This window comes from Scatophagus argus, chromosome 23 (assembly GCF_020382885.2).
Source record: "Scatophagus argus isolate fScaArg1 chromosome 23, fScaArg1.pri, whole genome shotgun sequence".
NCBI lineage: Eukaryota > Metazoa > Chordata > Actinopteri > Scatophagidae > Scatophagus > Scatophagus argus.
The window spans coordinates 10,636,594-10,651,075 of record NC_058515.1 but is presented as its reverse complement, the minus strand read 5'-3'; the positions used below and the strand labels follow the sequence as shown (position 1 = coordinate 10,651,075).

Here is a 14,482-nt window from a genome sequence, read left to right as displayed (position 1 = left end):
CTACTGTTTTCACATGGGACTCAAAAACCAGTCTCAGGTGATAGTCTTATGTTTGTTCTTCCATGACATCAGCCTCCTCCATGTCTCACTCTCTTTATACTGCATTACCTGACATTTCTTATTACCTCTATGACATTGGTGCCTCAAATGACACAAGAAGAGCTTGATGCAGATGAAAATGTACTGTGATGACATGTAAAATGGCTTAAGACGGTTGCACCATGAGACCAGGCTGGTACTTCAGCCACATGGGAACTACAGTGGGACACAGCTGGTGTGAAGCAGGGGAGGGACACTGCAGTCTTGCCATAAAGCCAAGTAATTCCTAACAATCTGGACTGTGACTCCTTAAAAGTTAAACCAAAGACATTAGCGGAGTAATTTAGAGAGAAAGAGAGTTTTATAAAGTTTGGAAGGAAGTTTAAAAAATATGTATAACTTTGTGCAGTATAAATGTTTTACCCACTTCCCTTTCCCGTTAATCATCTTGCAGCCACTCAGATTCATCTTGTGGCCCCACTGCTGTGGGCTTAAGAGGGAGTCTGCAGTGACATGTGACCTGTTTTCGAAAAAGTTAGGTGACAAAAGTGAGAAAAAAAAAGGAGGAAAGAAAGAAAAACAGCTTAAAGTCGAGTAATGTCAGATTAGGATTCTCCATTATTCAGGTTAGTCCTGCACATTTTGTGCACCCCTTAGGCATTAAAAAATTAACCAGATTTTCCTGTACCCATTACATTTTCCTACTAACTTGAGAGTGATATATTGAGGTAATCATTTTGCATGGACCGCAGGACTTACAAGCATATTTCTTCCCTCCACAGCGCAGTTTGGCTCTTATGCAGCAGAATCAACTGAACAGCATCATATGAAGTGAAACCTGTTTTCCTATTGCGCCCTCTATTAGACATGCAAGCACAACAAATATATAAATGAAGTGTTTTGGGGTGGAAAAGAGAATTAACTCACTAGGTTAATCAGGAAATATATGCTGTTCGACTGCAGCTAAGCATAAGGTGGAGAAAATTGGGAGAAACAGGTGATCAGTTTCCCGGGAGAATGAGGTGAGGGTCTTTATAAAGGAGATAGATACATACTGTAAAAGGACTTCATATGCTCTTTATTTTTTCATATAAATAAATTAATAAAACATGTTTTCCCTCGTCAAAGCGAGTGTTGTGAAACTATGCTTGGCACTGCTTAATTGACACACCTGAATGACTTGAGCATTCTCAGTAAAGTGGGTTGATGGATTTTGTTTTCACGGTTTCGTGCATTGTGGAGAGCGTCGTGATTTGCTAATAAGTAAACTCATTACCACACATGTACAGGATTTTCCATTAAACAGAGACTCATCTCATGCGCCCCATGCCCAGTCCTCCCACCCTGCTTCCATGCAGACATCCTCCTTCTTTCGTCCAATATCTCCCTGTAAGCAGCCATGGGGATGGGAAGTAGCCCGGGGGCACCGATTTCCCTGAGCAAGCAGCCCGGGATTGCACACTAGCCTAATAAACCTTAAAATATATGCTTTATGCCTCCCCATCTGCTTGCCTCCTACCTCTCAATCCTGAATATATATTTATATATATATATGTTGCTTTTCAACATACCTGCTTCTTTATTTCATTTCTTTCTACCTGAATCACATGATTAATCTCTTATTTATACAAAGCAACTGAACCACCAGACAGATAACACCGATAAAATAATATTTAGCAACAAACAAGGTTATTGTTGATGTCTTTGCTTCTGTATTCATTTACAAGAACTGCATGTTTCCTTACCTATGACTGTACATTTTACTCAAAGCAACAGTTGGGCAGGACATATGGCAGACAAAACGTGGGCACTGTTGTGTGGCACAGCTTCATTGTACACAGATGTTTAACTAGAGCAGGGAAAACAATGCAGAATAGGAATTTAGTTCAATTAAAATGTTAACTTCCTACACTGACATTCTTATAAAATATTGTAGAATTGGTCATTTAAATATGGTTATACTTAAAAAAGTATTTTTTCTTGACAGGTTGTGTCATAGTGTGGCACTTCATTCAATTGCTGTGTGCATCCTTTGGTTTATTGGTTAACATGATTTGCTTAACAGCTCATGTCCCTAAAACAGTTTGGTCAAATCTGATCAAATTTGATTCAGTTAGATTCATCTCAGTCTTTTGATGGTTAATGAACAAACACGCATTAGTTCAGGGAGACAATGACACAACAGTAACTACCTTTAAATGGGAGGTGTTTCAACACCGAAGTGGTTCACTATGGAAAAGGTTAGGGCTTTGGGTTAGCTAGCTGCTTGTGCTACAGTTATCGCGTCAGTTACCACTAGCAACCTTTCTGAGGCGCCAATGCAATGCATATTGGCTTGAGCTGCTGTGTTATCGATACCATGTTTAATGCAGGAAAATCCAACACTTTTTTGTGTGGTTAAGCTCACACAACCCACAAACACAGAGACACCTAGGAGACATAGGAGCACAGACAGAGAAAGAAAAGTGGACTCAGATCGGATGTTATAGACAAGAACCAAGACAAGTCTGATTCAAAACAGCCCCAAGTCCAAGATACTACTAAAACAAGACCAAGACTGGATCTGAGCACTACAGTCCTGGCACGGCCCAACAGTCCAGCTGCCATGTTGCCTGTGCTACTGGCTTAGGATGCACACAACTGACATTTCCCTAAATGGCTACAAACAGGTGGCGGACAGGATGTTGGACCATGCTTTATTTCCTGTACAGCTCTAATTTCCTGTGTGTATAGCACAACTGAAAGTGTTTAACCGACAGGCATAACACAGTAACAGCACCTCTCCAAGTGGCAGCAGTCACAACAACCCCTCAGAGCGAGTGTCTCAAATAAAACGTGAGGAATTATGTGCTGGGTGCCGTGCATCAATCATATTGATTCTCCAGGCCTCATCATCCTATATAAAGTCTTTAGTATAATAACGTTGTCAGTGGATTTGGAAGTGTCTTCACACTGCCAGTGTCAGTTCATTTAGATGCTCCCTTGGAGCCCTGGCAGCTATCGCTGCTCATAACCACCGTGTCAGTCAAAGACGGGGGACAGAAACACAGCATCCTGGCCTTCGGAGGTGCTAACATAATAAAAGAAAAATGCCACGGCTCCATGAGAGGGTGTGTTAAATGTTGTTTCCACGAATACCAGATGTGTGACTCGGGCAGTGGGGGGCTGTAATGGAAGCAAACTACTTTTGACAGTCTTCACTGTCAGTTTGCTTTCATGGTAAAGTACATTCGCAGAAACACGAGCACTGCCCAACAGCAAGTGACTGCTCGCCCCTGGATCCCTCACTTGTCAAGTGTTATTTTGAGATAAGGGATCTGTATTTTGATAGCAGGGCATCAAATGTCACCTTGTGTTGCTCATCACCAGAGAACTTAAAATATTTCAGACTAACAATGGCAAGAAAAGTCTATCATGGAATTAAGAAAACAGCAAAAATCTGTAAAATGTTTGTCATATTTGGAATGATGACTTTATGTCCCTGTATTTCATTTACAAATGCTAAAATAACAAGTCAGGCTTTGCCCAGATTCTCAATACTAAACCTGGATTTTATTTTATTGCCAGGTGCACAAAGTGTGATACGGCATTCGTTCATCCCTCATCATGCATTCATGAGGTGTATTTGTGGACTGACACTCAGGAAATAGGACACAGGAAAATATGTGCAGCCAATGCATTGTGGTGTCTAGAAAGGATGCAAGCAGATTGAGGAAGTGTTCATCACCACAGTTACATGGACCTCGGTGTCAATATGAAAACACCTTTGGATCAAAAAGGGGCAGATTTAAGGTAATGATTTCCACATAAGAAATGATTAATTAATGAAGACAACGAATTGGAAATGACAGTTTAATTTATCTGTCATAAAATCAGAAGTGAATGAATGGCACAACATATCCTACTGCTGTTAAATGACATTTATTCATAAGCATTATAGGTTTTTTTTAACCTTCTTTTATGACTTTAAGGTAAATCCTCCTCATCCTGTTTTCATTTCACAGCAAATCTAAACTACCTGTGCCTTCAAGAGCTTTAACATGCCACGGGCAATGCATTTTTTGTATTATTCCAGGTTTTGTTGCCCAATGTTCTTCTTATCCCCCATAATAAAAAGAAAAAAGGCCCAAAAGTTACAGACTTAAGAGCTTCCCTACACATGATCATTTTCTGTCTCCCCCGTTTCCCTCCCCATGTTTCACAACCCAATTAGGCTTGCACAGAACTGTGCAATGTTGCTGAAAAGCCCTGGGTAGTACGGTGGCTCTGAATGCCCAAGGTGTGTTATTATCTTGTATTAGTGCACCACCTGCCTTGCCATAATGATTAGCTAATTGGCTCAGTGCGTGTCTGGAAATAATAAAGAAAGGACACTTTTTACTCTGGTTAAGGGAGCACATCAAGTGAGTGAGAGCAAGAACACAGATATCTACTAGTAGTTACTGTACGCAGTCCTGAGTGTTAATTAGCATTGGCACGTGATATTAAGGCAATGCTTTGTTCTCTTTCATCTGGCATATTTTACAAAATTTATTGCAAACACAACGCGTGGAATAGTAAAAAAAATAAAATAAAAATAAAGGAAACGTCCAAAAATGTCAACATTATTCGTACTTTTTCTGTAAGGGTTAGGGTTAATTTAAAAAAGGGGAAAATTTGAGCTCTAATGGAATTATAAATAAACAAAGCAATAATCAAACATAACAATTATTAAATTATTTGTCCAGGGCCCAGTCATGTGACTCCAATAAAATCATCAATTCTGAATTATCAAATGTAATGATTATGAGAACCACAAAAAGGAGATAAACAAAAAAAGTCAACAGGAAGGTTATTTGAAATTATGTCTCTGAACTGCCAATTGAAATATCTGCATTATCGTGATTTCTAAAGGACACAACCTGAGCCTGCCAAAATGAGTCTAACATCATAAAGCTTGTTGAATTATGGGTAGACTGCAATTTGTCTCTGAATGATGTCCCTCCACTGTGTCTAGACTGTAGCCTTGAACATATTCTTGCATTTATAGGTCTAATTTACATAGATGATACGAATCTTTTTCAAAGCCGTGACCTCTAATTACAGACAGAACTTTCAAAGCGAATTACTGCTGTTTTCCTTTATATTTCGGTAAACTATAGACAAGTATGGGTATAAAGCACCACTTAAGTATAGGTCAATTGTTTCACTGTTTCCACTTTTAAAGCATATACTTTGCACTGCAGGAATGAAGCGAATTCCCGAGGACTGTGTTGAAACAGTCATACTGTTGTCTTGCACTTGCACAGATTTCAGACACAAGATCTTCCTCCTGAGAAGGACGGAAATGCTTCGAGATTACCCCAACAGTATTCCTGCAATTGCCACATGGCAGGGTTGAGCTCTGTCCCACTGTGCCACTTGATACCAGTGAAGCTCTGCAAGTCAAACAACTTGTGGAGTTACACACACTCTTTCTGCATCGAAAAATGTTACTGAAGAATGTCTGTTCAAAGCTGATGTTTACTGCATTCGATACAAAACACATCTAATTCTATTCAGAAGTTACACACTGTTTTCAGACCCTGATTATTGTAAAACATGAAACGAAATGTGATTCATAACCGTTTGTATGGGAGTATAATCCAGGAGTTACACTGGAGAACTGTTCTTGATAGTTTTTACACAATGTTCTTGCAATCTCACATGGTTGGAGAAACCCAGTGAAGTCTGCATTTATTTTCTCAGCCAATCAGGAGAGTTTTTCTCCTCTTTAGTGTGTGAGTGATATAAGTTCTAGCATGTTTTTAATCAAGAACTCAGTATTTGAAGCAAATTGTGTCCACAGGGTTGAACAGGCTTTAAAGAACTGATTATTTATTACTTTGAACTTCCTCACTCATGGACGCACTACTGCTCTTACTGCCTGCAGCCAACATGCTAAAGATAATGCACGTCTCCGGTGAATTACATAATTCATCCTTCGTTTCCCTCTTATAGATATATGATATTTTATCAGGATACACATATTCAGAAGAATAAAACTGTACATATGATTGATTTCTAATATAATTTATTGTGATAAACAAGCAATGTATAATTGGACTGGGATGTCTTATTTTTCACTTCACATTTTCTACATTTAGAGGCTGAATGGAGGGTATTCAGGGGCCCACGGTATATTGAACGATTTCATAAACAGCCATCTTAAACAGTGCTGGGGAAGCTGCCTGGTGTCTGCTTAGTCCCAGACTACCTCAGCTACAGTACCCGGGTCGGGGTAGTTGTCACTGGGATAAATAGTAAGGCGAAGATGGCTAATTGTAGAGGTTGCTCTGGAGACTCCCCAGGCAGAGGAGATAACGTGAGTGCTCCACAGGGGCCTTATCAATGAGTAATGACCTTGGCTGTCTTCCCTCAGACATGCACATACACAAAGACACATGGCCATGTGCAGGCTCACCCAGGCAGAGAGTGACATCACCTCAAGGTAACCAAATGGTTAGGTTGGCACAGGTTTGGAGGGGGGGTTGGTTCCATTTTAAAGGTGCACTGGGAGGCAGAGGAGAGTAGTGGTTAAATTGTCCATTAGCGCAGTTTGAACATGGACTCCTGAGAGTCAGATTGTTTGGCATCTGGACGAGGGGAAAACATTTCTCCTAAAAGCATTTTGGATTTTTTTTTTTCTACTCTGTCCCTCCAATATGTTGCAGGTGATTGGGTCACAGCTGAAGCAAAGGCAAGTCTGAAATAAATAAATGAATAAAGATAAGCACTATAACCACCCAAAAAACCCATAAAAACAATCCAACTCTCAGTGAAAACTCGTTTGATCTGCATAAGGTGATGTGAAAATGACTTTCTTCGGAGACAGTTGACAAGATCAATGCGGCTTCTTCCATTTTCACTGGGATTAACAGCAACTGCATGAACAACATTAACAGATGTGAGCTGCTGTCAGAAGATACACGTTGGTGTCTGTTCATTTGCTGTTATTTCCTCCATCACTAATGTGTGACATTTAGCAAGAATATTGTGCTTATTTTGAGCAATTAAAAAGTGCAGGTTGGTACATTAAAACAATAAAATGAGCATTGTTTTGTCTGGTTGAATTGTTCAGGCACTTAGTGAGTACGTAACAAGCACAACAGCATCTTATTTGTGCCACAGTTGAAAATTCATTTATCACTAATGGACTACAAGCAATATCTTGTAACGGTAATACCGTACAATATGTGATACAAATAAATGGAGAAAAATCTTGGACACGCAGTAAACAAATTAACTAAAATGGTGTGTGTGTGGGAGAGGTTGCAGTGAAGTGCATGAACTGGACTGTACAGAGCTGCTGTAAGATTATGAGAGCAAAAAAGAGAAAGAGTCCTTGTTTAATCACCGCTATTGCACCATCACCACCACCACCACACTTTCAAACCGCTGTCATCTCCCATGATCCTCCACCACTGATCCCTTCACCTGCATCATTCAAATTTCTGTGTCAGTCAACAGACGAGAAAAATATTAGAAGGCATAATACAGATTGCACAACATACACAAAATTGTGACATTTTGGGGTTTCTTTTCATTAGTTAGAAGTACGTAGCTTACATTTGAAAAAGATATTCTGATGGTAGTTTATAAATTATAATTATTAGGCTTTGTTTTTACTCGAGCTATCTGGTGCTAACTATCCAGATTTGTTCTAAGTTGTTGAACTTGACAAAGGTGAGTTTAGAAAGTGAAGCAAATGTTTGAACGAGTGTTCATTCGTGCAAGTTTGGAAACGTTGTCACCATTTGCACCACATCTAAAAAAGTCGCCTCACGTTCTGAAAAGAGACACAGCTGTGAGGTAAATGTACCCCTGATATTCTGCTCACTCGTGCTCACTATGTCTATCATAGCATGTTCACTGTCATTATACTAAACCCTCCATAACATTTTTATTTGAAGTGAATAAATCTAATCTTAGCTTGCTGAATGTGTCACAGTTGAGCAGATTTAGAAGACAGCTGGAAGGAAAGAAGAGGAAACTGAAAAGTGCTATTGTTCAGCTGAGGCTATAAATGTTTTTATTTTAACTCAAAAACAAAACTGCTGCGTGTTGTTTCACCCATAAAGGTTTCAAATCCCACACAGAAACGCTAACTAATAGTCAAACCACAATAAAGGTCAACTCAGTGATTAATAATTAATCCTTTAATAGCAGGGATGCCATACTAATGCCATATAAAGAGGGTGGGGGTTGGGGAAGGGGCTCTGCGTACCTCTAATCCTGTTGCAAGGCCACCTTGGCAGTTCTAACCCACTTTCCATCAGAGTGTGTTTCACCTTGGAGCAAGCGGAGAGACACTATTCAAATGGGGATAAAGTAGGCTGACAGTCGCTTTCCCCCTGCAGATATGTCCTGCTTCAAAACCTAAACATCTCTGCTTGCTCCCGGAGAATAAATAAAGAAATAAATCGACGACAAGCAGAAGAAGGAGAAATACTAGCGCTGTTGCATCCTCCCGAGGATAACAAAAATAATGCCTTCATTTGCTGCAGGCCCTCCACTCTGCACCAACTATAGACATGGCTTTTATGGCTGTAGTATTTCTGATTGGCATCCTAGGACACCCATTTGAATTATTTAATAGAGCTCCCATTCCCTTAGTGGAGGGAGAAAAAGAAATATGTTTGTGTTTGTGGGCGCGTGTGTGTTTGTGTTTTTGAGAGTTTCTACAATGCCTCGCTCTTTATTGTCTTTGTTTTGGCATTCTCTCAGGCTTAACTTAAGTCAAGTGAGGCTATTGTTTTAGCAACTCAGATGTCATTGTTTTGGCAAAACAGTAAAAAAAAAAAGAAAGAAAGAACTTGAAATATCTCAAGAAAAATCCAGGCGGTGATTGCACAAAGCATCTAAAACTGATCTTTTTTTTTTGACAATAAAATGTGAAATCGATCAAACATGAGCACCTCTAGTTTCTCCCTACAGGTGTCCAGGGGTGAGTCAGTCAATCCAAGACCACAATGTAGAACGCAGAGAGGATATTGAAAGGATCTGGGCCTTGGGCTTTCGTGAACCTGATCCATTTCTTGCCACGGATGGAAAGAGAAAAAGAGGGCAATGAGTTAGTCTCTGTGGTGTAGCTATCTTTCCCCAGAGCCTCGTGTAGGAATGTGCAGGTGTTACAAGATCTCCAGCTCTCCTTCTTATCAACATTCTTCTACTCACTTGCTTCCTACAACTTTCTGTCCCTCCTTGACAGCGTGCATCAGAGATTCTGAAAGACTTGAAATGAAATTAGATAAAGCACAGCAAGTCAGCAAGTCATATCCATTCCTGATAAATGAAATGCATTGTGACCCAGCAAAACAACATGATAATCTCTTTTAGGGACAGTAGTGTATCAGGTAGGGAGGAAGCTTGAATGTGACTCTAATATAAAAGCACATTGCTGTCTGGGGGACTGTTCAGATATGACCATCAACAGCTGGACACGACCTGTTTGACCAGGCCCTGTCTGAACCCTGCCACCACTGCCTCTCCCCCCCATCTCCACATCCTGTCTTTATCAGGACTGATCGCCTCAAGCCTGTCTGACCTTGGCAAGCAGATAAAACAGCAGACAGATAAGGAAGAAGAGGCCGGGGAACAAACAGAGAGGGAAGGGAGAGCAAAGAGGAGTAGTTTGCTATGAGAGGCATTTTTCCTAAACTCTGGCTCTTTGAGAACCCCAATTTACAATGCCAGAGAAATCCTCGGGGAGGCTTTATGATAGATGAATAAGACTACTCTACCAAGTGGGTGAGGGTGGGGGGCTGGGATGACCCGCTTTTGCAAATTTGGCCCTAGGGGGAAGGAAGAGGAATCCGGGAAACTTAAGCTTTTGCAGAGTAGATATCAGCGCTCAGCCCCTGAAGCGACATTAGAGAGCTAAATTTACCATTGTGTCATACTTGGGATTATGAATTACGCCTAATAGATGCAATATGCCTTGTCAACTGGTTACTCCTTAAGAAAAACATTTAGCTAATTTTGTTTGTTGATGCATTCATAGACATTTCATGAAGTCAATTAACCATCATGGGATGATTCTAAGAGTCTGTGAAGTGTGGGGTTTGGCTGCATTGTTAATCTCATCAAAGACAAATATGATGAAAAGTATTCATTGACGATCTTCATGATGAAGATGACAAAAAGTCAAAAATAATAGTGACAACATGTATTACATGTTCTTGTTCCTGACTGTATCCTGACTAGACTGATTTTGCTGTACAAAAATAAAGTTGATTTAGCTGCTTTATCTGTTATACTACCAAGCAGCATCTTGCAACATATCAGCCTGTAATGCTAACGCTAATGATTACTTGTTTGTAGAAAGAAAAACATTTCGGATAAACTTAATTCATCCACAATCTCATCAAAATTCAGACAAGCACCACCACTGAAACAGCTGGGAAAAACTACAGAAACATGCAGGCCAGCATTCAGACATTTATATATTTTAAAAAAGAAGGTAAGCTGATGCTAATGTAACATTATCAAGGCATGGACGTAACATGAAGTTAACGTTACTTTCAGTTGGCTATCTCATACATTCTTATCAGTGGGAGTACAGCAGGTACACAAACATTTCAGACATGTAAAGAGATATTATTGTGTCACTGTTTCAGTAGCCCCAAGCTAAACCCAAACACTGAATGGTATTTTAGTCAACAAATTGCGCAGCATCTGTGGCTTCAGAAAGCTGAGAAGGCATGAAAATGCACTTCTCTTACAATATATAGGTATACAGAGTGAAGCTCATTCAAAATGTGTCAAAATTCTCACTGTTGCTTTGGTTTTTAGAGGCTGATTTGTAAACTCATTAAGATTTTAGACAGATGATGCTTTCCATATTACTAAAACGAATGCATCAAGCCAGCAGTAGAGGAATTATTAAAATGATGAAATGTATATCAAGTAGATTCAGTTAAATGTTTCGTAGCAGTTTTATTTCACTCTTGTGTATCATATGAGTGACAGGTGGGAATAAAATAAAACCAACTACTGAATGTGAAGACAGTGGATATTTCTTTCTTGAGAATATTCAGTGTGTTACAATAGGCTCAAATTAAACTCATTTGATTTTAGCTCGATCTAGATAGGTGAGATGTCAAAGACACTTGTTATTGTGACATTGGCAGACAAAGAATCAACCCTTTGATTATGACCATGGATTATTAGTGACAGCACAGGGACAGGTTTGTTTAGAGCGGACACTAATAACCAAACTGTGTGTGTCTCCATGCCCCTTCTTGGACACAGACTAATGAGAAGTGACCCTTAATTGTGTTGTCCTGTTAAGGTGGCACGCCAACAGTGAAGGCAGACAGAGTGAAGAAGGGGCTTCTCTGTTTATTCACAAAACCAATCAAAACTGATTGACCAAACCCAAATCTGTTATTAGAATGCACATGAGCCAAGTGATCTCAGCTTTCAAACTGCATGTAAGGTGGGATTGTTTACCGCTGCTGTCATGTTGTGCTCATCATGTGCACAACAAGCGTGTGCCTACCATAAATAAATACATGGAAAAATGCAATGCAGAAAGTTCACTCATCATAGATGAAAATTCTTCTTTATGTAACTAAAACAACTACAAAAACTACAATAACTACAAAAGTTCAGCAGGTTTGGCCTGTGTTGTCCAGGGGGCTTTAAACAGCTTTAAACAGTCTCACTGTGTTGGTGCTGTAATTGCACCACACTAGGAAGTGTTGCCCCATGGCCATACCATTCCACGCCTTGATTTCCTCCCATCACGACAGCTGTATCTCAGCTCTGATTGGGTGGTTGCTGTGAGGAGTCCCTGACCTTTCAGATGGAGCCTATGTGGCCCGACTCGGTTGGCTGGTTTACATTCTGTCAAACATGAGTCTGTGAGGCACAGAAAACTGCCTCTTCTCCAGAAAATGTCAAACAGTAATGGCAGGTCGTTGCTGGCACTGTACTGTGATATTATTTTGAAGAATCTTGGCAGAGGTTGACACATGTCTTGCGGTTGACCGGAAGAACTTTGATTTGCATTCAAAGAGCTTGTTCAAATAAACAACATTTGATGTGGTTCAGAAAGAGCACACATTTTGAAGAAGTTTAAGGGAACAAAGTGCATGGTCATTGCAGAAACAATGAAGTGAGAACCATCAGGGTGAGAAAGAGCTTGTTTCTTTGAAGCTGCGCTAACTCTCGGCAGAGGGAGGGGATGTTGCACAGGATGCTCCAGTGCCGGCAGAGGCTCCAATTAGTAAGCTAATTACTCTTGTATTAATACTTTATTTGTGTATTAATACTTTATTTGTGATTCATGGAACTGACGACAGGCTTGACACATGCATTTCATTACGTTTGATTTGTGGAGATGAGAGTCTTACATCAGACTGCCACTGATGAGGCAGAAACCAGCCTAGTCCAAATTTGTGAGTGAGCATATTTCAAACTTATATTATGAATTGCAGATTCAGATTGCACTTTACTAAAGAGGGATGTAATTATTTTTTTTACCTCAGTGCATGTTAGAGGCTGTGTATGCCTTTCCTAAACTAGAGCTCCTTCAGAAAGGCATGACTTTGCTGGGCAGCTGCTATATCTTTGTGTCTTGTTGAAAACAAGGTAGTTTTTACAGCAGGGCTGTATGGAAGGCAGTATTGGACTGATAGTCAGTCTGTTGCTCAGTTTGATCAGTTTGGTCCAGACTGAAATATCTCAGCTATTTGAAAGAGGCTTTCACAGTGCCCATAGAATAGGGCCTACTGAGTTTGGCGATCATTTCTCTTATTGCACCTGTAGCATTATGGGTGGTAATTCTACATAGATGAGGGATTCTAGGTTGGCTGTCTGGCACTGGAGGCGAGTGGCGGAGGAGGTAGAGGTCTGTGCCACAAAAAAAGATTTGTTGAGCTACACTCAAAAATAAAATGGATGGAATTAACAGGAAGCAAATAAACTAAAGAAAAAAACAAATACTCCAGCCTCACAACAAGCTGCTACCATCAGTCAGTCCTTTAGTGGCTACCCCTCCTGGCCCCACCCTAATTGGACTAAATCCTGGGGTGATGCAGACCACAGAGGGAACAACTAAAACCTGATCCCAATGGGAATATGACAAATAACTGAAATAAAACAAACATTTAAGCAGCATCTTGAGCAAAGGATGAAATGGCAGTCTGAAAGCAAAACAAAGCACATCACTAAACTGTATACACACTGGACAAGCAAGCATATAAACCTGGTTCAGGAAAGCCTGATTCAAGTATATAAACCTGGTTCAGGAAAGCCTGATTCATTGATGATGTATGAAAAAATGCAGTTTGAATTGCATCTACCTTTCTATGCAAATGTTCAAGACCAAGCCCCTGCTGCTGCAGTACTCCTCCTTCAAACATCATGTGGTATGTGTGCAATTATCAAAGCTCCAGTCTATCAGCTGTTAACCACTGATGCCCACCTGTGCAGGTATTACAGCCCATTGGCACACACTCACACAAACAAACGCACATGCACAAGCATACCCCTGTGTGTTGTGCAATGGATTAAAGCATTGGGGATGACATTTCAAAACCCTGCATGAGGAGCCTTGTTACATGTGCTGTTGGCCAGCATCCAATAAATGTTAGGTAACAAAAACCATTAATTAAGTAACATAATTAGCATACTCTGTGCTAAAGTGACATTTCCCATCCCTACCTGCAGAGCAAGGGTCTGGGCTCTATCCTCCACCAGAGGTGTCGTGTTGATCCCTCTCCTGCCTCCACTAATGTCAGCATTAATAACTCGACATGATGTCATCTCCTTAGCTTACGTCCAGCAGGAGGTGCTGGGAACCGCCTGTGCCTGTTGATATGGCGATTAATCTGCCGCGTGTTGTTATGTTGAGGGCGGACCTGGGCTGAAAAAGTGGAGTGCTGTCTGACGTGAGACAAGGTGATAATTGCCTTTGTGTTGCGGAGGAGAAGGGGCAGGGGCAGTCAAGGGCACCGCCATGGCCAGCTATGGTAAATCTGTCACAGCGCGCCTTGCAAGGTAAAGCTACGAGTGCTGCAAACACAGGCTGTGTTTGGTTTCTCTGTTTGGTAGGCGGGTAGTTAATGGGGTGGGATATGTCTGTGTGCCTGTCTGTGGGAACATTCCTGTGTCTGCATGCATGGGCAGCTTTGTTTGTGTTTACATTTGCCTTGGCCTTGTTATCTTGTCTGCAGGATAAACTAAATGTGTTTTTCTTGTAAACACCATTTCGGCTTTTCTTATTGCAGATGTGCATCAGTTGACTCAGGGCTGTTTAGATGATCATCAATTGTCTGGTGGCCATTGTAAGACAGAGACTTCTGATAACACTGAAGGTTTAAAAATGGGTTCAATGTTGTTCTTAAACTATTACATCAAGTTGCAAAAGTGCTTTAATGTGCATACGTACTATAATTTGTTGGATGAAAAATAACTT

General features: G+C 40.5%; 1 long non-coding RNA gene across 1 annotated transcript in view; it reads right to left on the bottom strand.

The window, feature by feature from the left end:
- LOC124054351 overlaps positions 1–14,058 on the bottom strand; it is a 218,321-nt gene extending 204,263 nt beyond the window's left edge. The window contains exon 1 of the long non-coding RNA XR_006842359.1: positions 13,729–14,058. This is a non-coding gene — a long non-coding RNA (uncharacterized LOC124054351). The remainder of the gene's footprint in view (positions 1–13,728) is intronic.
- Positions 14,059–14,482: the final 424 nt, after the last annotated feature.